Here is a 27,530-nt window from a genome sequence, read left to right on the forward strand (position 1 = left end):
GACAGTCAGTTAGAGGAGAGGAGTTGATGAGACGAAAAGCTTTTGATTCCACCCTGTCTAGAAGAGCAGTATCAGTGGAACCTCCCCAGACATGTGAAGCATTCTCCATACATGGACGGATAAGGCCCTTGTACAGAGTTAGCAGCTGGGGGGGTGAGAAAAACTGACGGAGACGTCTCAGAACGCCTAACTTCATAGAAGCTGTTTTAGTTAGAGATAAGATGTGAAGTTTCCAGTTCAGATTATAAGTAAAGGACATACCGACGATGTTCAGTGTAGAAGAGAGGGACAGTTGAGTGTCATTGAAGAAGAGGGGATAGTTGTCTGGAATGTTGTGTCGAGTTGATAGATGGAGGAATTGAGTTTTTGAGGCATTGAACAATACCAAGTTTGCTCTGCCCCAATCAGAAATTTTAGAAAAATCAGAAGTCAACCGTTCTGTGGCTTCCCTGCATGAAATGTTTACTTCCTGAAGGGTTGGACGTCTATGAAAAGGCGTGGAAAAGTGCAGGGTGGTATCATCAGCGTAGGAGTGGATAGAATAAGAAGTTTGGTTTAGAAGATCATTAATGAATAATAAGAAGAGAGTGGGTGACAGGACAGAACCCTGAGGAACACCACTGTTAATAGATTTAGGAGAAGAACAGTGACCGTCTACCACAGCAGCAAGAGAACGGTCAGAAAGAAAACTTGAGATGAAGTTATAGAGTGAAGGATAGAAGCCATAGGAGGGTAGTTTGGAAATCAAAGCTTTGTGCCGGACTCTATCAAAGGCTTTTGATATGTCCAAGGGAACAGCATCCAGAAGATCCACCAGTAGAGCGGCCTTGACGGAACCCATACTGGCGAACTGTGAAGCAATAGATGTTTAAGAATCTTCCTGTTGAGGAGATTAAAAAACTTTAGATAGGCAGGAAATTAATGCAATACGACGGTAGTTTGAGGGATTAGAACGGTCACCCTTTTTAGGAACAGGCTGAATGTAGGCACACTTCCAGCAAGAGGGAAAGGTAGATGTTGACAGGCAGAGCTGAAAGAGTTTGATTAGGCCAGGTGCAAACACGGAGGCACAGTTTCGGAGAACAATAGGAGGGACCCCATCAGGTCCATAAGCCTTCTGAGGATTTAGGCCAGCAAGGGCATGGAAAACATCATTGCGAAGAATTTTAATAGGTAGCATGAAGTAGTCAGAGGGGGGAGGAGAGAGAGGAACAAGGCCTGAATCGTCCAAGGTAGAGTTTTTAGCAAAGATTTGAGCGAAGAGTTCAGCTTTAGAAATAGATGTGATAGCAATGGTGCCATCTGGTTGAAATAAAGGAGGGAAAGAAGAAGAAGCAAAGTTATTGGAGATATTTTTGGCTAGATGCCAGAAGTCACGAGGGGAGTTAGATCTTGAAAGATTTTTGACACATTCTGTTAAGGAAGGAGTTTTTGGCTAGTTGGAGAACAGATTTGGCATGGTTCCGGGCAGAAATATAAAGTACATGAGATTCTGGTGATGGAAGGCTTAAGTACCTTTTGTGGGCCACCTCTCTGTCATGTATTACACGAGAACAAGCTGTGTTAAACCAAGGTTTGGAAGGTTTAGGTCGAGAAAAAGGGTGAGGAATGTACGCCTCCATGCCGGACACTATCACCTCTGTTATACCCAGCACACAAAGACATGCTCCCTGACACGGAAGCAGTAGTCATTCCAAGGAAAAGCAGCAAAATACCTCCTCAGGTCCCCCCAACTAGCAGAGGCAAAACGCCAGAGACACCTTCGCTTAGGGGGATCCTGAGGAGGGATTAGAGCGATAGGAGAAGATGAAGATATGAGATTGTGATCGGAGGAGCCCAACGGAGAAGAAAGGGTGACAGCATAAGCAGAAGGATTAGAGGTCAGGAAAAGGTCAAGAATGTTGGGCGTATCTGCAAGACGGTCAGGAATACGAGTAGGGTGTTGCACCAATTGCTCTAGGTCGTGGAGGATAGCAAAGTTGAAGGCTAGTTCACCAGGATGGTCAGTGAAGGGAGAGGGAAGCCAAAGCTGGTGGTGAACATTGAAGTCTCCAAGAATGGAGATCTCTGCAAAAGGGAAGAGGGTTAGAATGTGCTCCACTTTAGAAGTTAAGTAGTCAAAGAATTTCTTATAGTCAGAGGAGTTAGGTGAGATGTATACAGCACAGATAAATTTAGTTTGAGAGTGACTCTGTAGTCGTAGCCAGATGGTGGAAAATTCGGAAGATTCAAGAGCGTGGGAACGAGAGCAGGTTAAGTCATTGCGCACATAAACACAACATCCAGCTTTGGATCGAAAATGAGGATAGAGAAAGTAGGAGGGAACAGAAAAGGGGCTACTTTCAGTTGCCTCAGACACCTGAGTTTCGGTGAGGAAAAGATGAGGTTTGGAAGAGGAGAGGTGGTGTTCTACAGATTGAAAATTAGATCTTAGACCGCGAATGTTGCAGAAGTTAATGAAGAAAAAATTGAGCGGGGTGTCATGACACTTAGGGTTGTCGACAGAAAGGCAGTCTGACTTGGGGACATTTATGGTCCCCTCCCCAGATGGGGACTCCGAGGCTGGTGTAGGAGTCGCCATGATAATTTTGAAATTTTTGAGCGAAGAGTGTGTGTGTTATTAGGTGCTTGTAGTTTTGTGTGGAGGAAGAGAGTTGTCTTTAGAGGGCAGGGTGTGACTGCCTCCTTGTGTTGTGAGACACAAAGGGAAACGTTCAGTGAAGTCACAGCTGGGTTTAATGATAAGTTCACAGCACCCCCTGAACAGTGCTTTAGACCTAACTGGGAGTAATTATCGTTTCGGCAGGTGTCTATATATATATATATATATATATATATATATATATATATATATATATATATATATATATATATATATATATATATATATATATATATATATATATATATATATATATATATATATATATATATATATATATATATATATATATATATATATATATGTGTGTGTGTGGCTTTTTAGTGTCTTTTTTTTTGTTTGTTTCTTACGTAACAAAACTCTAGAACGTGTGCAAAACACACTTTATGGAGAAACAGAACAACATTACCAATAACGTGTGAATTCAGTGTTTTACACCTTACCAGGTAGCAAAACACACACACACACAACAAAAAAAAAAGCATGCAAAGAACTCAGTAGGTGGAAATGAAATGATAATAACAGAAACGTGTATTATGGGTGTAATTTAGTTTCTTAGCTAACGAAACGATAAAACTCGTGAATAGTACTCTATGTGAAGAAGCAAAAACAACATTACCCAAATGTGTATATTAGGTGTTTTTAAATTGTTTTGTATCAAATCTCTAAAGTGTATGCAAAGCATATACAGAAAAAAAAAGTCTTTTACTCTTTTTTATCTCTTTTAGGTTCCAAAATGCCAAAATACATGCAAAGCATCCTATTTCGGATCACGAAAAGATACTTCCAGAAACGTGTCATTTGGCTGTTTTTGAGGATATTGGGCACCAAAACGATAAAGTGCATGAAAAACAAAAGTGCATGGAAAACAAAATAACATTATAAAAAAAACGCGTATTTCTAACATACCAAAACGCTAAAACGCGTCCAAAACACCCTTTATGGAGAAACAGAATAACATTAGTAAAAAACGAGTGTTTTCATTGCTTTTAGTTTGTTAAGTAACAAAACACCAAAATACATGCAAAATACACAATAAAAAGAAAACGAAACGATATTAAGAGAAACGTGAAATATGAGTGTTTTTCTTCTTCATATATACCAAAACTTGAAAAGCAATCTATATGGATAAACAGAACAACATTATCAAAAACATATACTGTGTATATTTTTTTCCCATGTTAGGTATCAAAACGTATAAATTAATTGAAAACACCCTATATGAGGAAATAGAACAATATTACCAAACACGTGAATTGTTTTTTGTTTTTGATCTGTTAGGTCCCAAACGCTAAGGTCCATGCAAAGCACAGCAGCCCCAAGGAGATTTTTTTTTTTTTTTCAGCTTCGTACGTACCAAAACGCTAAAACGCATCCAAAAGACCCTTCATGGAGAAACCAAACAACATTACCATGTATTTTTAGTGTTTTTTTTTTTTTTGTTTAGTGTTCTTAGGTACCAAAACGCTAATATTCATGAAAAAAAAAAAAAAAAAAAAAAAATATATATATATATATATATATATATATATATATATATATATATATATATATATATATATATATATATATATATATATATATATATACAAAAGTGAAGGGTGTTTTCCACACATTTTAGCATTTTGGCACGTAAGAAGCTAAAAACATTCAAAAGACACGTTTTGCGTAATGTTGTTTGGTTTTCCCATATAGGGTGATTTACATGTAGTTTAACGTGTGAGAAACACACACACACAAAAAAACGTTTTTGATAATGTTCTGTTTTCTCTTATAAAGTGTTTTTCATGATTTTTACCGTTTTACGGTGCCTATTATGGCCAAAAAACCCAAATGACATGTTTCTGATATCGATTTTTTTTTTTTTTTTCTTAATAAGATGCTTTGCATGCATTTAGCTGTTTGATACCTAATAAGCTGGAAAACTCTCAAAACACACGTTTTGGGTAATGTTATGTTTCTTCAGAAAGGGAGTTTTGCATGCCATTTGCGTTTTGGTACATAAGAAGCTGAAAACACTCAAAAGACACGTTTTTCGTAATGTTAATTTCTTTTCCCATATTAAGTGCTTTACATGGAATTTCACGTTTTGGAACCTAACAAGCTCAGAAACACTCATAATATACGTTTTTTTTGTTTTTTGATAATGTTGTTTTGCTTATATATATATATATATATATATATATATATATATATATATATATATATATATATATATATATATATATATATATATATATATATATATTTATTTATTTATTTGTTTATTTATTATATGCACTTTGGCGTTTTGGTACGTTTTGGAGAATCTGAAAAAAAAAAAAAATCAATAATAATAATACTACACTCATCTGTTAATATCGTTATGTTTCCCAATAACAGGTACTTTGCATGCAATTTGGAGATTTCGTACCTAACATACTCATAAACACTCAAAACACCCGTTTTCGGTAATGTTATTCTGTTTCTTCAGAAAGGTTGTTTGCACGCGTTTTAGCGTTTTAGTACGTAAGAAGCTCAAAAACACTCAAGAGACACGTTTTTGGTAATGCTGTTTGTTTTTTTCCTCATATATGGTACTTTGTATGCACTTCAGCATTTGATACCCAGCAGGCTCAAGCACACTCAAAAGACATGTTTTCATTATGTTGTTTTGTTTTCAGGTATAAGAGGTTTTCCATGTTGTATAACGTTTTGGTGCGTAATACGATCAAAACTCATATATGACACGTTTCTATTAATAATGGTGTTTCCTTACCCCTTATTGTATGCTTTGCATACATTTTCGCGTTTTGGTACAAAATAAGCTCAAAACACTGGAAATACTTGTTTTTGGTATTTTTCTCCGTAAAAGGTGTTTTGCATGCGTATGCGTTTTGCTACGTATGAAGGTGAAAATCACTCAAAATACTCATTTTTATTTATTTTTATTTTTTTTCTCATATAGGAAGCATATCATGTACTTTGGGGATTTCGTACGTAAGAAACTCAAAAACACTCATAAGATGTGTTTTTGGTAATGTTGTTTTCTTTTCTAATATAAGGTGCCTTTCATGCTCTTTGGCGTTATGGTATCTAGCAAGTAAAAAAAAAAAACACTGGAAAACTCGTCACGTTTTTTTTTTTTTTTTTACGCTGTGTTTCTACGTAAGGGGTGTTTTGCATGGATTTTAGCGTTTTGGTTCGTAAGAAGCTCAAAAACATTAAAAAAAGGCACGTTTTTTTTTTTTATCCGAGTGTTTTTCCGTTTTTTTTTATTTATTTATTTTTTTTTTTAGTTTTAGGGCCTAATATTCTGAAAACAGATAAATGACAGGCTTTGAGTAATGACGTTTCGTTATTGTATTCGTCATGTATTTTAGCATATTAATATTTAAGAAGCTCAAAAAACACTGACAAGAAACGTTTTTGACAACGTTTTGTTTTCTCTTATAAACTGTTTTTCATGCTTTTTGCGCCTCCATGCGTTTTGGTGTCAAAAAAAAAAAAAAAAAAACGAAATAACACATTTTTTGTTATGTCGATTCTTTACCCAAAATGACAGATGAAAAAAAAAAAAACACTAAAAAGACACGCTTTTGGTAATGTTCTTTTCTCTTCCCATATAGTTCTTTTTTTTTGTATAAAAAATAATCATAATATACGTTTTTTGGTAATGTTGTTTTGTTTATTATTATTAATTTATTAATATGCCTTCCATGCATTTTGGCATTTTGGTATCTAAAAAGCTCAAAAACACTTAGAATACACGTTTTTGGCTATGTTGTTCTGTTTTCTTCCATGAAGGGTGTTTTGAATGTGTTTCAGCGTTGTGATGCGTAAGAACCCGAAAAAAAAGTCAAAAGACACGTTTTTGGTAATGTTTGTTTTTCCCATGTAGGGTGATTTGTATCCACTATAGCGTTTTGGTACCTAACGAACTGAAAAAAAAAAAAAACTCATAATACTGGATTTTGGTGATGTACTCTTTTGCAGATGTGCATCTTTTGCAGATGTACTCATGCAGAGTGCTTTTTATGCAATTTATTTATTTATTTATTTATTTTTTTTTTTTTTTGCGTTTTGGTACTTAACATGGGAAAAAATAAAAGAAAACATTCATAATACACCTTTTTCGTAATATCGTTCTGTTTCTCCATATCAAGTAGTATTCACGTGTTTTAGCGTTTTGGTAACTATGAAGCCAAAGAATACTCATAATTCACGTTTCTGTTAAGATTGCTTTGTTTCACAATATTGGGAACATTGCATGCATTTTTACGTTTTCTTACCTAACAAGTTCAAAAACACTCAAAACACGTTTTTTGCTAATGTTGTTCTGTTTCTTCATGAAGGGTGTTTTGTACGCGTTTTAGTGTTTTGGAGCGTAAAAAGCTCAAAACACTCAAAAGACCCATTTTCTTTTTCCATATGAAGTGCTTTCCATACTTTGTAGCGTTTTGGTGCCAAATACTCTCAAAAACACGTAAATGATACGTTTCTGGTTATATTATTCTGTTACCCCACTGAGGGTGTTTTGCATAGATTTTGGCGTCTTGGTACCTAATAAGCTCAAAATCTCTCAAAATATACTTTCTTGATAATGTTCTTTTCTCTGTAAAGGGTGTTTTGCATGTGTTTAGCTGAAAAAAAAAATACACTGAAAAGACACGTTTTTATTATATATATATATATATATATATATATATATATATATATATATATATATATATATATATATATATATATATATATATATATATATATATATATATATATATATATATATATATATATATATATATATATATATATATATATATATATATATTTATTTATTTATTTATTTATTCATATAAGGTGTTTTCCAAGCACTTTAATGTGTTTGTACCTAACAAGCTCAAAAACACTCGTTTTTCAGAAATGTTACTTTGTTTCTTCACGTAGGGTGTTTTGTGTGGATATTGGCGTTTTGGTACCATATCACAGGGAAAAACACTCATAATGCACGTTTTTGGTAATGTTCTTCTGTTCCTCCATATAGAGTGGCATTGAAGTGTTTTAGCGTTTTGGCATATATGAAATTGAAAATCGCTCATACTACACATACTTCTCTTAATATCATTTCGTTTCCCCATATCCGGTACTTTGCATGCATTTTGACGTTTTCCTAAGGAGCTCAAGAAAACTCAAGGTACACTTTTTTGCAAAATTTGTTGTTTCTCCATGAAAGGGTGTTTTGGACGCGTTTTAGAGTTTTGGTACGTAAGAAGCTCAAATACACTCAAAAGACACGTTTTTGACAAAAGTTGTTTTCATTTCCCATATAAATTGTTTTCCATGCTTTATTATGTTGTGATGGCTAATACAATCAAAACAGTCGAATGGCAAATTTCTCTTAATGTTCCTTTATCACATAGAAGGTGATTTCCATGCATTTTCGCGTTGTGGTACGTAATAAGCCCAGAAACACTTAAAATACATTTTATTTTTTTTACTGTTTCTCAATAAAGCGTGTTTTTAATACGTTTTAGCGCTTTCGTACGTAAGAAACAACAAATTTGTCTGAAGACACCTTTTTTGATAGTGCTTTTCTCATATAGGGTGCTTTCCATGCACATTAGCGTTTAGTCATCTGAAAAGCTCAAAAACACTCATAATATAAATTTTTGGTAATGTTCTGTTTCTTCATATAGGATGCTTGCTATGTATGCATTTTGGCGTTTTGGTACTTAACATGGAAAAACACTCATAATACATGATTTTGGTAATGCTGTTCTGTTTATCCATATAGATTACTATTCACGTGTTTTAGCGTTTTGGTAAATAAGATGTAAAACACTCCCAATAAACGTTTATGTTAATATCGTTTCGTCTCCCCATATCGGTTCCTTTGCGTGCATTTTGGCGTTTTGGTAACTAAGAAGCTGGAAAACGCTCAAATCACAAGCTTTTGTTAATGTTGTTCTGTTTCTTTGTAAAAGGTGTTTCGCATGCCTTTTAGTGTTTTGGTATCTAACAAGCTCAGAAACAATAAAAAAAACACCCGTTTTTGGTAATGTTGATCTCTTTCTCCATAAATGATATTTTCCAGTCGTCTTAGCGTTCTGGTGCGTAAGAAGCTCAAATACACTCAAACGAGACGTTTTTGATAATGTTATTTTATTTTCAATATATATTGTTTTCCATGCTTTATTTCGTTTTGATGGATAATAATCTCAAAACACCCAAATTATACTTTTCTAGTAATGTCGTCCCGTTACCTCATACAGAGTGTTTTCACATGTTTTAGCGTGTTGGTACATAAGGTGAAAAAAAAAAAAACACTCTTAACACACATTTCTGTTAATATCGTTTCTTTTCCTAATATCGGGTAATTTACATGCATTTTAGCTTTTTGGTACCTAACAAGATTAGAAACACTCAAAACACCCATTTTTGGTAATCTTTTTCTTTTTCTCTAGAAAGGGTGTTTTGGTACGTAAGAAGCTCAAAAAACACTCAACGAACATGATTTTGATAAAGTAAAAACCAGATATCATCCATTTAAAATGTATAAAATGTTAACAGAAAAGACATCTTATCCATATACATTGATCATTTGTATCATTTACAACAAAAAAAAGTAGAATATTATTATTTATAGTATAAACTCGAGAAATAATATTTATTCATATTTATATTTTATATATATATATATATATATATATATATATATATATATATATATATATATATATATATATATATATATATATATATATATATATATATATATTTTTTTATGTAGGAAGGATACTGGAAAAAATGCCCACTGAAATGCCAGTCCCTTAAAAGGATCAAAGCAGTGGTCAAAAATTGGTGGATAAGTGTCTTGAAACCTCCCTCTTGAAGGAATTCAAGTCATAGGAAGGTGGAAATACAGAAGCAGGCAAGGAGTTCCAGAGTTTACCAGAGAAAGGGATGAATGATTGAGAATACTGGTTAACTCTTGCGTTAGAGAGGTGGACAGAATAGGAGTGAGAGAAAGAAGAAAGTCTTGTGCAGCGAGGCCGCGGGAGGAGGGGAGGCATGCAGTTAGCAAGATCAGAAGAGCAGTTGGCATGAAAATAACGGTAGAAGACAGCTAGATATGCAACATTGCGGCGGTGAGAGAGGGGCTGAAGACAGTTAGAGGAGAGGAGTTGATGAGACGAAAAGCTTTTGATTCCACCCTGTCTAGAACAGCAGTATGAGTGGAACCCCCCCAGACATGTGAAGCATACTCCATACATGGACGGATAAGGCCCTTGTACAGAGTTAGCAGCTGGGGGGGTGAGAAAAACTGGCGGAGACGTCTCAGAACACCTAACTTCATAGAAGCTGTTTTAGCTAGAGATGAGATGTGAAGTTTCCAGTTCAGATTATAAGTAAAGGACAGACCGAGGATGTTCAGTGTAGAAGAGGGGGACAGTTGAGTGTCATTGAAGGAGAGGGGATAGTTGTCTGGAAGATTGTGTCGAGTTGATAGATGGAGGAATTGAGTTTTTGAGGCATTGAACAATACCAAGTTTGCTCTGCCCCAATCAGAAATTTTAGAAAGATCAGAAGTCAGGCGTTCTGTGGCTTCCCTGCGTGATATGTTTACCTCCTGAAGGGTTGGACGTCTATGAAAAGACGTGGAAAAGTGCAGGGTGGTATCATCAGCATAGGAGTGGATAGGACAAGAAGTTTGGTTTAGAAGATCATTAATGAATAATAAGAAGAGAGTGGGTGACAGGACAGAACCCTGAGGAACACCACTGTTAATAGATTTAGGAGAAAAACAGTGACCGTCTACCACAGCAGCAATAGAACGGTCAGAAAGGAAACTTGAGATGAAGTTACAGAGAGAAGGATAGAAACCGTAAGAGGGTAGTTTGGAAATCAAAGCTTTGTGCCAGACTCTATCAAAGGCTTTTGATATGTCCAAGGCAACAGCAAAAGTTTCACCAAAGTCTCTAAAAGAGGATGACCAAGACTCAGTAAGGAAAGCCAGAAGATCACCAGTAGAGCGGCCTTGACGGAACCCATACTGGCGATCAGATAGAAGGTTGTGAAGTGATAGATGTTTAAGAATCTTCCTGTTGAGGATAGATTCAAAAACTTTAGATAAGCAGGAAATTAAAGCAATAGGACGGTAGTTTGAGGGATTAGAGCGGTCACCCTTTTTAGGAACAGGTTGAATGTAGGCAAACTTCCAGCAAGAAGGAAAGGTAGATGTTGACAGACAGAGCTGAAAGAGTTTGACTAGGCAAGGTGCAAGCACGGAGGCACAGTTTCGGAGAACAATAGGAGGGACCCCATCAGGTCCATAAGCCTTCCGAGGGTTTAGGCCAGCGAGGGCATGGAAAATATCATTACGAAGAATTTTAATACGTGGCATCAAGTAGTCAGAGGGTGGAGGAGAGGGAGGAACAAGCCCAGAATCGTCCAAGGTAGGGTTTTTAGCAAAGGTTTGAGCAAAGAGTTCAGCTTTAGAAATAGATGTGATAGCAGTGGTGCCATCTGGTTGAAGTAGAGGAGGGAAAGAAGAAGAAGCAAAGTTATTGGAGATATTTTTGGCTAGATGCCAGAAATCACGAGGGGAGTTAGATCTTGAAAGGTTTTGACATTTTCTGTTAATGAAGGAGTTTTTGGCTAGTTGGAGAACAGACTTGGCATAGTTCCGGGCAGAAATATAAAGTGCATGAGATTCTGGTGAAGGAAGGCTTAAGTACCTTTTGTGGGCCACCTCTCTATCATGTATAGCACGAGAACAAGCTGTGTTAAACCAAGGTTTAGAAGGTTTAGGACGAGAAAAAGAGTGAGGAATGTACGCCTCCATGCCAGACACTATCACCTCTGTTATGCGCTCAGCACACAAAGACGGGTCTCTGACACGGAAGCAGTAGTCATTCCAAGGAAAATCAGCAAAATACCTCCTCAGGTCCCCCCAACTAGCAGAGGCAAAACGCCAGAGGCACCTTCGCTTAGGGGGATCCTGAGGAGGGATTGGAGTGTTAGGACAAGATAAAGATATGAGATTGTGATCGGAGGAGCCCAACGGAGAAGAAAGGGTGACAGCATAAGCAGAAGGATTAGAGGTCAGGAAAAGGTCAAGAATGTTGGGCGTATCTCCAAGACGGTCAGGAATACGAGTAGGGTGTTGCACCAATTGCTCTAGGTCATGGAGGATAGCAAAGTTGTAGGCTAGTTCACCAGGATGGTCAGTGAAGGGAGAGGAAAGCCAAAGCTGGTGGTGAACATTGAAGTCTCCAAGAATGGAGATCTCTGCAAAAGGGAAGAGGGTCAGAATGTGCTCCACTTTGGAAGTTAAGTAGTCAAAGAATTTCTTATAGTCAGAGGAATTAGGAGAGAGGTATATAGCACAGATAAATTTAGTATGAGAATGACTCTGTAGTCGTAGCCAGATGGTGGAAAACTCGGAAGATTCAAGAGCGTGGGCACGAGAGCAGGTTAAGTCAACGCAGCATCCAGCTTTGGATCGAAAATGTATATATATATATATATATATATATATATATATATATATATATATATATATATATATATATATATATATATATATATATATATATATATATATATATTTGTAGTATATAAACTCAAGAAATATTAGTTATCGCTTTAAATTCCCGTTATCTGATGTTTTACGTATAGAGAGAATGAGAGACTTACATTTATTTAAAGAAATAAAGGATAAATCAGAAAAAAAAATGTGAATAAAGTAAAAAAAAAAAAAAAGAAAAGAAAAAAGAAAAAATCAAATTATCATACCTGTATCGCGGAACGTAAAACCGCGGAAATTCATGACGGTGCGCTTCATTCTTCTTCTTCTTCTTCCCAGCTTTTCCCTATTCGGGGTCGCCGTTGTGAATGAGCCTTCTCCACGTATTTCTATTGTTTGCCATCTCTGGATTTATATTCTTCTCCCCAAGATCTCCGTTTATGCAGTCAATCCATCTTCTTTTGGGCCGTCCTCTTCTTCTAACTCCCTCCACCTCCATTTCCATGATCTCCCTTCCTACGTGGTCTTCGCTAACTCTTCTTCTCAAGTGTCCATACCACCTCAACCTTGACTCCTGGATCTTCTTGGAGACTTCAACTACTTTCACCGTTCCTCTTATGTACTTATTCCTAATTTGGTCTGTTCTGTTGACTCCCACCATCCATCTCAACATCTTCATCTCCGCTACATCCATCTTCCTCTCTTCAATCTTCTTCAAAGGTGCTGCTTCTAGCCCATACATCAAAGCAGGTCTAACGACTGCTTTGTGGACTTTGCCCTTCACTCTTACTGGTACCCTTCTATCGCATATCACACCCGAAACTTGCCGCCAATTGTTCCAGCCACACTGAATCCGAAAATTCACTTCTTTTTCCATTTCCCCTGTCTCGTCTACCATCGATCCCAAGTACTTAAATGTTTTCACTCTCTTCAACTTTTCACCATTCAGTCTAATTGTGGCCTGTTGATCGCCCCTTGTATCCGTCGTAAAATATTCAGTTTTGGACCTATTAATCCTCATTCCTCTGCTTTCCAAAGCAACTCTCCATTCTTCTAATTTTCTTTCCAGCTGTCCTCTCCTTTCGGTCACTAAGACAATGTCATCAGCATATAATACACACCAGGGTGGTTCCTCTCTGACATTTTCCGTTATGACATCGAACACTATGTTGAATAATAGTGGGCTTAGTGCCGATCCTTGGTGTAAGCCGACTTTCACCTGAAAGCTATCCGTTGTGCCAACTGTACTCCGAACTCTAGTTGTAACATTCCTGTAGCATTCTTGGACAATTCTGACATACTTTTCTGGCACTCCTCTTTTTCTCAGGCCTCTCCATACTTCTTGCCGTGGGATCCTATCATACGCTTTCTCTAAGTCAATGAAAACCATATGTAGTACTTTCTGCTTTTCCCGATGTTTTTCCATATTCTGTCGAAGTGCGAAAATTCCGTCGACTGTCCCAAATCCCTTCATAAATCCTATCTGTTGCCGTCCGATACGCACCACTTGTCTCAGTCTACTGTCCAACACCCTTTCAAATACTTTAAGGGTATGAGACATTAGCTTTATCCCTCGATAGTTCTCACAGCTCTGGATGTCTCCCTTCTCCTTAAATATAGGTATCAGGGTACTTTCTCTCCACTTTTCTGGTATAACTTCCTTCTCCATTATTTTTCTGATCAGTTGGTGCAACATGTCCACTCCTTCTCCATGTATGGAGAAGGAGTGGACTTCTTCATTGTATAACGCAAAAAAAAAAAATAAATAAAAAATAAAATAAATAAATAAATAAATTTCATCACAATGTTGCATATACCAGAAATAGCGGAAAAAATGCAGAAATATGTTTTTTTTTTTTTTTTTCAGGTCGCCTACTTATAATCTCCCCATAATATACGTTTATGTTAATATCGTTTCATTTCATATAAAGTCCTTGGCATGCATTTTGGCATTTTAGTACCTAACAATCCGGAAAACACTCAAATCACACGTTTTTTGTTATGTTGTCATGTTTCTGCATAAAGGATTTTTTTCCAGGAATTTGAGCGTTTTGGTACGTAAGCTCAAAAAAAGACTCAAAAGACACGTTTTTGATAATATTATTTATTTTACCTATATAGAGTGTTTTCCCTTTTTAGCGTTTTGGTGCCAAATACGCTAAAAAACAACCATTTTCTGGTAATATTGTTCCGTTACCTCAAAGAGGGTGCTTTGCATGCATTTTGGCGTTTTGCTAGCTAACAAGCTCATGTAACGCTCCTTTTTATTATTTCTGTGTTTCTTTGAGTCTCCCCAATAATTGTTTTCTTTTGTAGCTTGCGTTGAAGAGGAGGATAATAGCGGTAATTAAAGGCAACTGCAAGTGCACTTTATGATACAGTTACAACTTTTCTTTACTGATAACTACATTCCTTACAAAGAAAAATTAATTGGCTTTGGTGCGGATGGAGCAAATTCTATGCTGGGAGCTCATAATTCGCTTTCCACTTTGCTAAAGAAGGACATACCTACAGTTTTTGTTATGAAGTGCATTTTTCACTCCTTTGCTCTTTGTGCCTTATATGCATGTACAACTTTGCCTAAAGATGTTGAAGATCTAGCACGTGATGTTTTTTTCATACTTCCAGTGCAGTCCAAAACTAATGGGTATACTGAAAGAATTCCAGTCTTTTGTCAATGTGAAACCACATAAATTGCTTCATCCAAGCCAGATACGGTGGTTATCGTTACACATGGTTGTGTCTAGGCTGCTTGAGCAATATGAACCACTCAAGATGTACTTTAGAGACTCTTGTCATGTGAGAACATATTTCAAAAGCTAAACAACCCTTTCACAAAGTTGTATTTCTAGCTTTTAGACTATATTCTCTCTATTTTTAATTCTCTCAATTTACAAATGCTGTCAGAAAGTCCTCAGATTCACACAATACAATAAGTATGTATGTATGGATGTGTGTGTGTGTGTGTGTGTGTGTGTGTGTGTGTGTGTGTGTGTGTGTGTGTGCGTGTATATGTGTGTGTGTGTGTGTGTGTGTGTGTGTGTGTGTGTATGGCGGGAGGGGTAATATATATATATATATATATATATATATATATATATATATATATATATATATATATATATATATATATATATATATATATATATATATATATATATATATATATATATATTATAGGGTGCGTCTACCGGATTTTTACCTATATCTACTGAATTTTTTTTCGCAATTATCTACTGAAATTTCCTCTGCACCATCTGGCAACACTGCCGACGCCTCCTCATTCTGAGAGGGGCTGGCGGGGTGTCTGCGTTCTCGCTTCTGCACCTGGCTACCTTCTGTGATTCCGCTGCTCGAGGAGAATATACTGCTGACCTTGCATGGTATTTACTTCAGTTCCAACTCAACCATTACAAAAATGGTGGCAGGGGTGGACCAGTGCCTCTACAGGATGTGAGGGGACGTGCTTTGCTTCAGGAGCCACCACGCCTGCAACGACACCATACCCCCACCACCAACCCCTCTTGTGCTGCTACCAAGCTATGAAGTAACTCGCTACAACCTCACCAACCTCGCTACCAACTCACCTACCACTAGCATTACACTCTCTAGAGAGCTAACCCTCTCCTCGCCACACTGTTGAACCTGGGCGACTTCCCTTGACGCTACTGCAATGTGAGCTGCAGTCACCAGCCCTGCTTAGCCCTTCGCATGCTTTGACCATCTCTCTCTCTCTCTTCGCTTATATTGCCCTTCTACTCGCCGTGGTGTCTCATCGATGAACACGCTTGCAACCCTAGCGCTAAAGAACTTCAAGAGAGCTTCTGTTTCCTGTACAGGTTTCCTGGCTGTTCGCCGTACCTCGCCTTACCTCCTAGGTGCCTTTATTAATTGCTAAAAATTATCAGCGCTGTGATTTTCAGTGTTATATATGACACTCCTTTTACTGTTTGTATGGACTCTGGTGTAGATTGTAGCTTGCTGACTGAACGTGCTTATTCAAAATTTAAACAAATGTATAATTTGTCTTTTATTTCAGAGACTCGGACGTTCAGCGCTATACAAGGTTCTTCCTTAAATGTTATAGTCTCTGTTGCCTTACCTGTGTCCTTTCATGCTCATGATCATACTTTTTATATGAACTCTTATATATTCCCTGATTTTGTTCTTCAGTGTGATGTTTTATTAGGCTTGACTCGTCGAAAGTCTACTACTGCACGATAAGATCCGTGCATGATATTGCTCTTCATCCCAAATACCAGGCACTTTGCCATAATGGAATTACCTACTATGCTATGGACAATACAGTTTTAGTGCTCGCTGTCACTTCTCGACGCGCACATTTTGAGGAGCCCTTTTTACCTAAAGAGAGTGAGAGTTCTCCTTCTCAGGGTGACTCGGCTTCCTCCTGTTCAGTGGAGTCGAAACGTTCAGTCTCCATGTGTGTTGCTGTTGTTCTTGGAGAACAGTATATAGGTTCGACCTCTGCACAGAGGGTTCCTGTTCATATACGTCAAGCCCCAGTTGGATCCTGTGTTCTATCACACCCTGACTCTATGCGAGTCCATCGTCTTGCCTTAGAAGCACACTTTCCTTTGTAAGAGATGATCATGTTACGGATGCCTTACTTACTAATCTTACAGGTTTCTCTATTACTCTTAAGGATGGTGTTCACTTTGGGTCTTCTACTATCGTTGATGAAGCCTCTTTCCAGGACGTTCCACCTTTGATCGCAGCTGTTTCAACCCAGCCTGCTTCACTCTGCTCACCTGCTGAACTGGTCACTCAGCTGGAGACATTTACTAAGGATATTGATTTCCCTAATGTGAAAGTTCATCTTAACAACTTGCTAGTGACCCCACAGACAAACCATTGCTTTATCTGGTTAATCCTTAGGTATTACTGATAGCACACACTTCACACCAGTGTTGCCAACCTCTACAGACGTCTCCGCCCCACACACGTACTGAAATTACCCTACATTTGCCTTCATTACCCTACGATTGAGGATGAAAAAAACAAATTGTCATAATACTGGCAGGTATTTATTTATATGATGACCGTATGGTATATAACAATTATGACAAAAGTAATTTCATGACCAATTTTGACTCATACCAGAAACAGAAGAAACCACTTTCACATTTCCTTAAGGTTATAGAAATCAACACATAAAAATGATTCAATGACTGTTTTTAACCCATACCAGACACCAAAGAAACTACTTATTCCTTTTCTTAGCAAAACAAAAGGGTTTTATTGAGATCTACATATCTTTGAATGCATACATCGATGCATTATGTAGATTGTAGTGTTCAGCACTAATTGGCTTATTTCTGCAATCTTCATTCTTTGCTACCATGCTTGATTTTATTACTAGAATAACATTCAGTAGCTCTGGCCCCATTTTATTTATTTTCTTCGTTTTAGTGTCAGTGAGTATTGAAAAAATTCTTTCAGTCTCAGCATTAGAGTGAGGTAAGATTAGAATCAACTTAGCCAAACATACCAAATTTTTAAACACTGATTCCTCATCTACATCCTTCACACCAGACAAGAAAACCCAAAACTCAGCATCTGTTTTCTTCTTCAGCTCTGTTATTTCTTCTTCATTAAAAAAAACTGGTAATTTTCTCCATTCTTCATCAACATCATTATTTTGATCTAATAAATGACTATATTTATGTTTGAGGAGACTAAGAGAGGGAAGCCTACGTCTACTTTGCAAATCTAGTGCTACTGATGGTTGAACAAATTCTACTTCATGAAAGAAAGGGTCATCTAGTGGCAACCTTTTTTTTATCTCCTCTAGAGCTGACTTATAAAAAGACAAACATCTGGTTCTGAAATCAGTTACATGATCAACTTTAAGGTTTTCTTGTTTGAGTATATCTTCACACTTTATTCCCAGGAAGACTTCAGATACTGGGAGGAGATAATCCAAATTCAGAGGCTCCCGGGCATTACATATCTCCCGGGCATTACATAACTATGGGAATAGACAATAAAAAAAAAAGTATATTTTCTTAGTATAATTCCTATTCATTTACATAATATACCTTTTTCTGCAAAATACCTACCACGCATATCAAAAAGTTCTAATTACCCTACGTTTTGCTCAGATTCTGTAAAATTACCCTACCGCCCTACAGACCAGATTTGAGGCTAAATTACCCTACGCGTAGGGTAATTACCCTAAGGTTGGCAACACTGCTTAGGACAAGAGCAATTTCCTCGGCCTATCATCTCGCTGCTCACCCTCGGCTGAGAGCATCACTCTCAGCCAATCAGCGGCCGGCCGCCCCGCCCCTCTCTCAGCCCCGCGCGGCTCACTGGGCAGCCAGATCTTGCGGAGTCAAGATCTCCTGAGCTGCTCTAAGGCTCAGCCGTTCTCATCCTTAGGAGGACACATTTCTCGGCTATCGGCGAGCCGCTCGGCACCTTTACTGGGAGCGTCGCTCTCAGCCAATCAGCGGCCAGCCGCCCCGCCCCACTCTCAGCCCCGCGCGGCTCACTCAGCAGCCAGACTTCGCAGCGGTAGGAACTATCAGCGGCCGCTGCCCCGCCCCACTCTTGGACCCGAGGGTCTCACTCGGCAGCCAGGTTCCACAGCGGCAGGTTCGCCGAGCTGCCACGTGCCGCGTTGTTTTCCTTTTGTGTTTTTCTTTTGTGTTTCTTTCCCACATTGTAGTGCAGTGCCCAGGAGCAGTGTTTCCCCAGTGCGTTTCTTCCCCCACTTTGCCCAAGATTTACCTCATACAGTGCCCAGGATCTACTCTTCTACAGTGCCCAGGATTTACCCAGTTCCCAGGATTCACCCCATACAGTGTCCATGATCTACCCCTCCACAGTGCCCAGGATCTACCCCTCCACAGTGCCCAGGATCTACCCCTCCACAGTGCCCAGGATTTAACCCTCAACGGTAACCCTCAACGGTAACCAACGGTGATTTATACCTACACCCCAAAGTGCCCAGGACCAGTGTTTACGACGCGGGATCTCTGGCTCTCATGCACGGCTGCCCTCCCACTGTAGCCATGATCTGACTGGCACCATGGGATGAGTCAGAATTAAGCACCCTCGCCCCAGGGACATAGGGGTTCGACGACAGCTTCTGGCTATCTTGGCCCCTGCGGTAAAGATCACCAGACTTATCCTGGCCAACGATACTGTCATGGTCCTCACTCCCACGGACAAGGACGCAGATGCCATCTTCCAGAATGGCATCCCCTCCCGCCTGGCCACCAAGGGATTCACTCCCGTTGTCCCACCGGAACTACGTGCCCAGCGTACTGTAATTTGTACTGGCCTAGACGACCTGATATATGAACACTCACCGGAGGAGATCGTCGCCGAGGTTGGAGCCCAGCACAACTGGGCCGTGGCTGAGAGCGTATTCAAATTCCCACGCTCTACCACGATCAAGATAACTTTTAAAGACGGCGATATGGCCAGGAAGGCGATCTCGGAAGGAATTCCAGATCCACGTCCCGGGGCACCAGATGAGGCAGGAGATTTACACTCACCTCCTGACCTGCAACAGGTGCAACGCGGTGGAGGATCACCCCACCAGGAGCTGTCCCCAACCACCGGACTACGTGCGCTGTTCAGAATGCAGCAGTGTTGAACACTCTTACAGGGACTGCAAAGCCTCCACAAAAAAGTGCTTCAACTGCGGAGAAGAGCACAGTGCTAGGGCTATGCGATGCCCCAACCGCAAGGAGGCCCTCAAAAGGAAGGAAGTCGCAGCACAACAGGCTCAGGCTATGCAGAACAATAACACCTACGCCCAGGCTGCCTAAGCGACCCCTTCTCCCACGGGACTTACTACCACAGACCCCTCCAATACCTTGGCTGGCCTGATGTGCCTTTTCCATGCACATCTGGCCAATGCCTCATCCCCGGGCTGCTTCCAGCAGACCCTCTCGGCGAGTCTGGCCGAGAACGGTCTGCCTGATGTCAAGCTACTCCCTCCGCCACCCTTCCAAGCCCCAGAGGCGATCATTGGGACTTTCTCCATGGGAGCTACCCACACTGCCTCTACAGTACCCGCAGCCTCTCACTCAGCCACCGATGCCCCACCCGCCTCTGACGATGGTGCTTCTGTGGCCTCTTCTGCCCACTCCTCCTCCAGCAATGAGGCCTTGGAGGCATCAGAGTAGGACTCTGACCAGGAACAAAGTCTCTATGAATACATCCGGTTCATTTTCATTGCCAAGAACAGTAAGACTTACCACCCCCAATGAACTCGACTGGAGCCTGTGGCATGGGAGCCTTATCCTGTATCACACCACCCCACCAGAAGTGAAGAAAGTTATACTCGAGTACGTCCGAGAGAACATGGCCTCCCTACAGTCATGGATTATCTTCTCGAACGAGGACTTTGAGATAGCCAGGAATGCTCCCCACCAAGTAATAGCAGACCTGCTTCACAGTAGACTCCCTTCAGCATGTGAGTAATGCCTCGTATACAAGTAATCCAGCACAACGTTCTCTCCTGGGAAAACCGTAAGTTTGACCTAAGTAACGTTTACAGAGAGTACGACCCTGACATCATCCTCATTAACAGCCATGGACTAGGTGATGAGACATGACTTAAGATTCCAGGCTTTAGAGTCTACCAGCAGAACTTTATCAATATGGTAAATGACAGGGTTGCCATTGCAGTCAAGGGCAACATACGACACAGAATTGAGGATGATTTTTTATCAGAAACCATTGCACTAGAGACCGACACTCCTGACGGACCTATTCTAATTGCCACTAGTTACCTTCCGCCACGGCGACCATACTTACCACACCCAGACTATCTCTTCCTACTTCGCCGACAGACACCAGTTTTCTTATTAGGCGATCTGAATGCTCGACATCCCTATCTTGGGTACACCACCGCTAACCAAGTAGGGACAGACATCGTAGACTACCTACGCCGACATACCGCATGTCACATTGGACTCCATTTCCCCACCTTCTTCAACCATCAAACTTCTTCCTCCCCTGCCTGACATTGCCCAGACTAATAGAGCCAATTTTCTCCACTATTTCCTTTCACCTGGCCCTCTTACGACTAGTGACCATGTTCCTGCCATCCTCAACATCTCCACCTCCCCCATTCTTATTCCCAGCACCAAAACATTTACCTTTCATAGGACCGACTGGGACGCTTTCAAAGAGGACGACGCCCTACAGATGACAGAGCTCCCTGACGTTAGTCATGGTATCTTGGAGGAAATTGACGATGCCTTAGAGACTTGGATGACTACGGTAAAGACAACTACCGACCGACATATACCACAGACTTCTTTCAAACTCAGGTCTGCCCCAAGGCCTTCCCTGACTACGCAGCTGCTCAGAATACAGTTTCGAGCAATGCATGACAGAGCGATGCTGAGAGGCTGGACTTTTGACGATTACAGGCAGTAGTCCCAGCTAAAGGTTGCACTGCAGGACTCACGACGGACAGAGGCTAGGGAACACTGGGGAAGGAGGCTGGCTGGCCTGGCTGCCAGCTCCCATGATCCCAGGAAGTTCTGGCAGGAGATTAAACGTCTCTCAGGGAAAACAACGGGACCTGACACTTATTTAATTGACGTCACAAGAGACAAGAAATACACCAACCCTGACAAAGAACGACTTTTTACATCTATCTGGGACCGTATTTACAGGGAAGACTATGACAACGACTTTGATAATAACGACCTCGTGCTGGATTTCATGGCCGCTGCCGTGCAGAATACCTACCCTTATGACAATGCTGACCCTGCCCGTCTCACTGGTACCTATCCTCTGGACTGTCTTATTTCCTCCCAGGAGCTGGTCACCACTGTTAAACGCGGGAGGCTAACCTGCCCAGGGCGAAGTAGGATCAACAGAACTATACTCTCGTATCTTCCAGATTCAGCTCTTTCCAGACTTCGGGCAATTTTCAACACGGTGCTCTCTGCTGGCTACTTCCCCGATGGGTTCAAGCATGCTGAGATGAGGATGATACCCAAGGCCGGCAAGCCTCTCACAAACCCTGAGGTACCTGGGAAACCCTGCTTGAGGTACCTGGGAAACTACTGGAGACAATTGTCACCTCACGCCTTCTCGTCCACCTGGAGGCCGGTAACCACCTGCATCCAGCACAGTACGGCTTCCGTAGTGGCAGAGGCACTGTACACGCCATTGCTCTGGACACCGAGACCGTGGCCATACACCAAGCGTGTGGATTCTGGTGTAACCTGGTCCTGCGTGACGTGAGTAAGGCGTTTGATCGTGTCTGGCACCTGGGCTTGAAGTACAAGATTCTTCACCTTGGCCTGCCTGCTCCAGTCGAGCGCCTGCTCTGTGACTTCTTGGACGACAGGTCAGCCAGAGTCAGAGTCGGGAGTCACCTCGGCCCTGCCTTCCTTCTTGCCACGGGAGTTCCGCAGGGCAGTGTACTCTCTCCGACGCTGTACAGCATCTACACCAGCGACTGCCCTGTCTCTGACGCCAGTATCAATGTACTCTATGCTGATGATGTTTCACAGGTTGTTTTCCACCCAGGCCGCTCCAGCAGGTTGCTGAACGCCCGTACTGGCCCATATCAACGCCTTCGAGAGAGAATGGAGGATCAGGACCAACATGGCCAAGTTCGCTGTCATCCCCCTTGCTACCAAGACCCCCACCCCACTGTTAGTCGATGGAGATGATGTCGGGTTCAGGCCCAGAGGCTCACTCTTGGGTTTGTCCGTTTCATCCATGGGATACACCATTCACGTGACCCAACGCATGGCCCGAGCGAAAGCAGCCCTCACCAGGCTGTACTGCTTCAGAGATTTGGACACTGGTCTTAAGCTCCATCTTGTAAAGACCTTGATACTGCCCATCCTCATATACCCTCCTGTTCCTCCTCCAGTCTCCACCATGGCTGTCCCCATCTCCGTGTGGAACACTGATGATGATGGCTGATGGCTGAGCGTGCGCATCTATCTCTTCCCCTCCTGAGAGCTGAGGAACCACAACAATGAAGCAGCATCCCAGTGTTGTCTCACCACTTCGGGGATTTGCCAGGCCTGATGACACCCCTGGTGACACCGACGGCAACCCCCAGTGGCGTTCCTACTGTGTGACCTTCCCCCCTCAAGCCCCGCACCCTGAGTTTTTGGGACGCTTTCCTGTCATCTCAGCAAGGGGTACACGTCCTCCAGATAAGCTACGCAGCTCCCGGCAGTGGGGCTGAGCCTCGGGCACGCACAGTGGTGGGGACGTGCCGGGTCTGATGGCGCGCCAGCACTACTGAAGGCCTCCCCTGTGAACCACCTCAACACCTCTGACTACACCCCACCCGCCACCCTCACAAGGCGACGGGACTCACCTACCACAGAACAACCCCGATTATGACAGACACTCGTCGAGAGCCTTCTGACACTTGTGTGCCATGGTGTGTCATATTGTATATTATGTTATATTATATATTATTATAGGATGTGATCTCCGTATCCACAGCAGCACGGGTGGTTTTCCTCCAGGAGCTCCCAGTTTCCACCCAGAAGACATCTCTGCTGTCTGTGGTTACAATATATATTGTATAATTCACTTCCTTGTGTAAATATCAGTAGTAAAACGTATTGTAATATATTACATATGTATCCTCCCCCTACCTTCTCACTCTTCCACAGCAGTACGGGTGGTTTTCCTCCAGGAACACAGGTTTCCACCATTGACCCAACATGTACTGCCCTGTGAACTTTCACTGTACAGCAGCAGGCCGGTCCGCCCGGCAACTTTCTACTCCTACTTTATTTCTATATTTCCCCACTTTTTCTTCCCGTGTGCCAGCCAAGGTACACTCCCCCCCACTCTTATGTAACCAATCTTTTCTAAATAAACTTTGTAAACTTTGTTACTGATAGTGTGCAGCATCGCATCGATCTCGAACCTAATACATGTCCTATTTATATACCTTCTTATCGTTTGCCTCACTCCCAGCGACAAGTTGAACATAACTTAATCCAAGAAATGCTTAATGAAGGTATTATTCAGGAGTCATATCCTCCATGGAACCCCAATTTTCATGTTGCCAAAGAAGGACGGATCTTATCGTGCAGTAGTAGACTTTCGACGAGTCATTGCTGTCATTCAACCAGACCATTACCCTCTTACTGTCTTGTCAGACCTTTTAGAATGTATAGGCAAAGGCAATTCTGTCTTCACGACTTTAGACCTTAAGAGTTGTTTCTGGCAGATCCCCTTGTCTACTGACAGCCGTTCTATCACTGCTTTTTCTACACCTACAGTCAGCGGCTCCGTTGCCCCATGGGACTTTGTAATTGTGAGGAGTCAGGCGGAGCTAGACGCATCGTGATGTTCAGCTGCTTAGCAGCTGCTTAGCATTCAGTGGTTGGGAGGAATAAGATCCATCCTAAATTTGCAGAAGAGGTCTGGATAATTGTAGAAGTGCTGGATAAGGTTAGTGGGGTATATCGGGTGAGACCAGAGGATGAACAAGGTTATGAGAAAGTGCTACATAGGAGTAATCTGAGACCCTTGAGAGCAGGGTATTGTGAGGGTTCATCTGAACAGCAACAACAGAACAAGAGGCCTCAGCATGTAGAGGACAGGCAAATTTCAGAGGAAGATGAGGAGGGAAAGCAAGTAGAAGAGGTGGAGGAAAACGGGAATGATTTGACCACAATACCCGAGTGTGAGGAGATAGAAGAAGAAGCAGGTCAGGAGAGGGAGGAGGATCAAGTGATTAGGCCGGAGTGTGAACAGGCTGGGGAGGAAGCAAGTCAGAAAAAGGAGACTAAGGAAGTAGTGGGGTCAGAAAGAAGAGAACCTGCGAGATTGAGGCGGTCTCTTAGGCTTGCAGAGCAAGAAAGGAAAGATGGAAATAGGTGTCTTGTGTACGATGGATGTGCGCGAGGGCACGCACAAAGTTTGAGGGGCTGAGTGTGAGGAGTCAGGCGGAGCTAGACGCATCGTGATGTTCAGCTGCTTAGCGTGGGGTTTGATGGGAAGTGTTTGCTTTGGAACGAGAGAGATTTTGGCGCGGAACACAGATACTTGAGGCGTTGTTTTAGAGGTCTGGATTGTGTGGCTTTGTCAGCATAGCAGGTATGTGATAGTGTATTTCAGTGTGAAGATATTGTTGGGCAAAGCGTTGGATGTTAATGAAATGTAAGGAGCGGAAGAGAGGATGATTAGAGTGCACCATGGGTGTGTTGCAGGAGTTTCACGGTGATGCTTAAGGACCGTAGCCGCAGTCGTCTTCACCAGTGTGTGCCTGGCTACTGGAAGAGTGGTGTAGTGTGTGGCCATCCTGAGCCCTATCAGTTTGTGGTGACAAGAGGGAGACGCCTGTCATCACTCAGCAGGGGACCAGAAGCGTTCGTGTGAACGAGGGTTACCGGTCGTGTCCTGCAACTGGAAATTTCGAGGTGTATAAGTTTCATTTAGTTATTTCTTTTTTTCTTTTTCTTGTGAGTTTACACGAGTTGTGTATTGATTTATTTTGATATCCATTAAAGTGTTATTTGTATGTTTTATGTTTGTTTACCCTGGCAGGAGATTTTTTTTTTGTTTTCACTCCAGTGGTGAAGTTAAGGTGAGCCCAGGCTAGCTGGTGGGCAGCTGGTACTTCATTACACATACATCAGATATATTCTTGATATTGGTCAGAATACAAAATGTCAGTAGTGGTGGGAAGGGGGTCTTGGCATTGAGAGCAAGTTCCTAGTCCTCACCAAACCCTGCAGCTGTAAGGCCTTGTGTGGCTCATCTCTCTCTCTCTCTCTCTCTCTCTCTCTCTCTCTCTCTCTCTCTCTCTCTCTCTCTCTCTCTCTCTCTCTCTCTCTCTCTCTCATTTAGTGTTCATGGATTCTTCAACTACAGGGAAGCATAATTTCTTTATATTTTCTGGAGAACCTCTCAAAAGTCAGTAAGACTTCTTGAGATTTATCAGAATTTCAGTAGATCTCATTAAATTTCGGTAGATCCGGCAACGCTGGACGTCGGTCTCAAGATGACGGGTGACAAGGACACAGTACTGCCACATCCCACATACATATATTAATATAATGACTACCATACTCAGAACGCATAACTTCATAGAAAATTTTTACCTAGAGAGGCGATATGAAGTTTTCAGTTTAGATTATAAGAAAAGGACACACCAAGGATGTTCAATGTAGAGGTGGGAGACACCTTAGTGTTAATGAAGAAGAAGGGATAGTGGTCTGGAAGGTTGTGATCCATCAAGTTGATGGAGGAAATGAGTTTTTGAGGCATTGAGCAATACCAAGTTTGCTCTGCCCCAATCAGAAATTTTAAAGAGATCAGAAGTCAGGCGTTCTGTGGCTTCTCTGCGTGAAAAGTTTACTTTCTGAAGGGTTGGACGTCTATGAAAAGACGTGAAAAGTGCAGGGTGGTATCATCAACATACGAGTGGATAGGACAAGAAGTTTGGTTTACAAGATCATTGGTGAATAATAGGAAGAAAGTGGGTGGCAGGACAGAACCCTGATAATAGATTTAGAAGAACAGTGACCGCCTACTTCAGCAAGAATAGAACTGTCAGAGATGAAGTTGCAGAGACAAGGACAGAAGCCGTAGGAGGGTAGTTTGGAAGTTTTGTGTCAGACTTTATCCAAGGCAACAGCAAAAGTTTCACCAAAATCTCTAAAAAACGATGACCAGGACTCAGTAAGGAAAGCCAGAAGATCACCAGTAAAGCGGCCTTGGTGGAACCAACACTGGCGATCCTGTTGAGGATAGATTCAAAAACTTAAGATAGACAGGAAATTAAAGCAATAGAATTAGAATGGACACCCTTTTTAGGAACATGGTGAATGTAGGCAAATTACAACAAGAAGGAAAGGAAGATGTTGACAGACAGAGCTGAACGAGTTTGTCTAGGCAAGGTGCAAGCACAGAAGCGCAATTTAAGAGAAAAATAGGAGAGACCCCATCAGGTCCATAAGCCTTCCGAGGGTTTAGGCTAGCGAGGGCGTGGAAAACATCATTGGGAAGAATTTTAATAGGTAGCATGAAGTAGTCAGAGGGTGGCGGTGAGGGAGCAAAAAGCCCTGAATCGTCCAGGGTAAAATTTTTTAGCAAAGGTATGAGTGAAGAGGTCAGCTTTATATATAGATATGAAAACAATGGTGCCATCTGGTTGAAGTAGAGGAGGGAAAGAAGAAGAAGCAAAGTGATTGGAGATATTTTTTCGCTATATAGCAGAAGTCACGAGGGGAGTTAGACCTTGAAAGATCTTGACACTTTCTATTGATGAAAGAGTTTTTGGACAGTTGGAGTACATAATTGGCATGGTTCCGGGCAAAAATATAAAGTGCATGAGATTTTGGTGATGGAAGGCTCAAGTGTCTCTTCTGG

The 27,530-nt window shown here is 41.2% G+C and overlaps 1 long non-coding RNA gene across 1 annotated transcript in view; it reads left to right on the plus strand.

Moving 5' to 3' along the window:
• The window catches only part of LOC135093033 (uncharacterized), a 37,072-nt gene extending 11,395 nt beyond the window's left edge, over positions 1-25,677 (plus strand). The window contains exon 2 of the long non-coding RNA XR_010263173.1: positions 23,053-25,677. This is a non-coding gene — a long non-coding RNA (uncharacterized LOC135093033). The remainder of the gene's footprint in view (positions 1-23,052) is intronic.
• The last annotated feature ends 1,853 nt before the right edge of the window (positions 25,678-27,530 follow it).

The sequence above is a fragment of the Scylla paramamosain genome, chromosome 3 (genome assembly GCF_035594125.1).
Source record: "Scylla paramamosain isolate STU-SP2022 chromosome 3, ASM3559412v1, whole genome shotgun sequence".
NCBI classification, from domain to species: domain Eukaryota; kingdom Metazoa; phylum Arthropoda; class Malacostraca; order Decapoda; family Portunidae; genus Scylla; species Scylla paramamosain.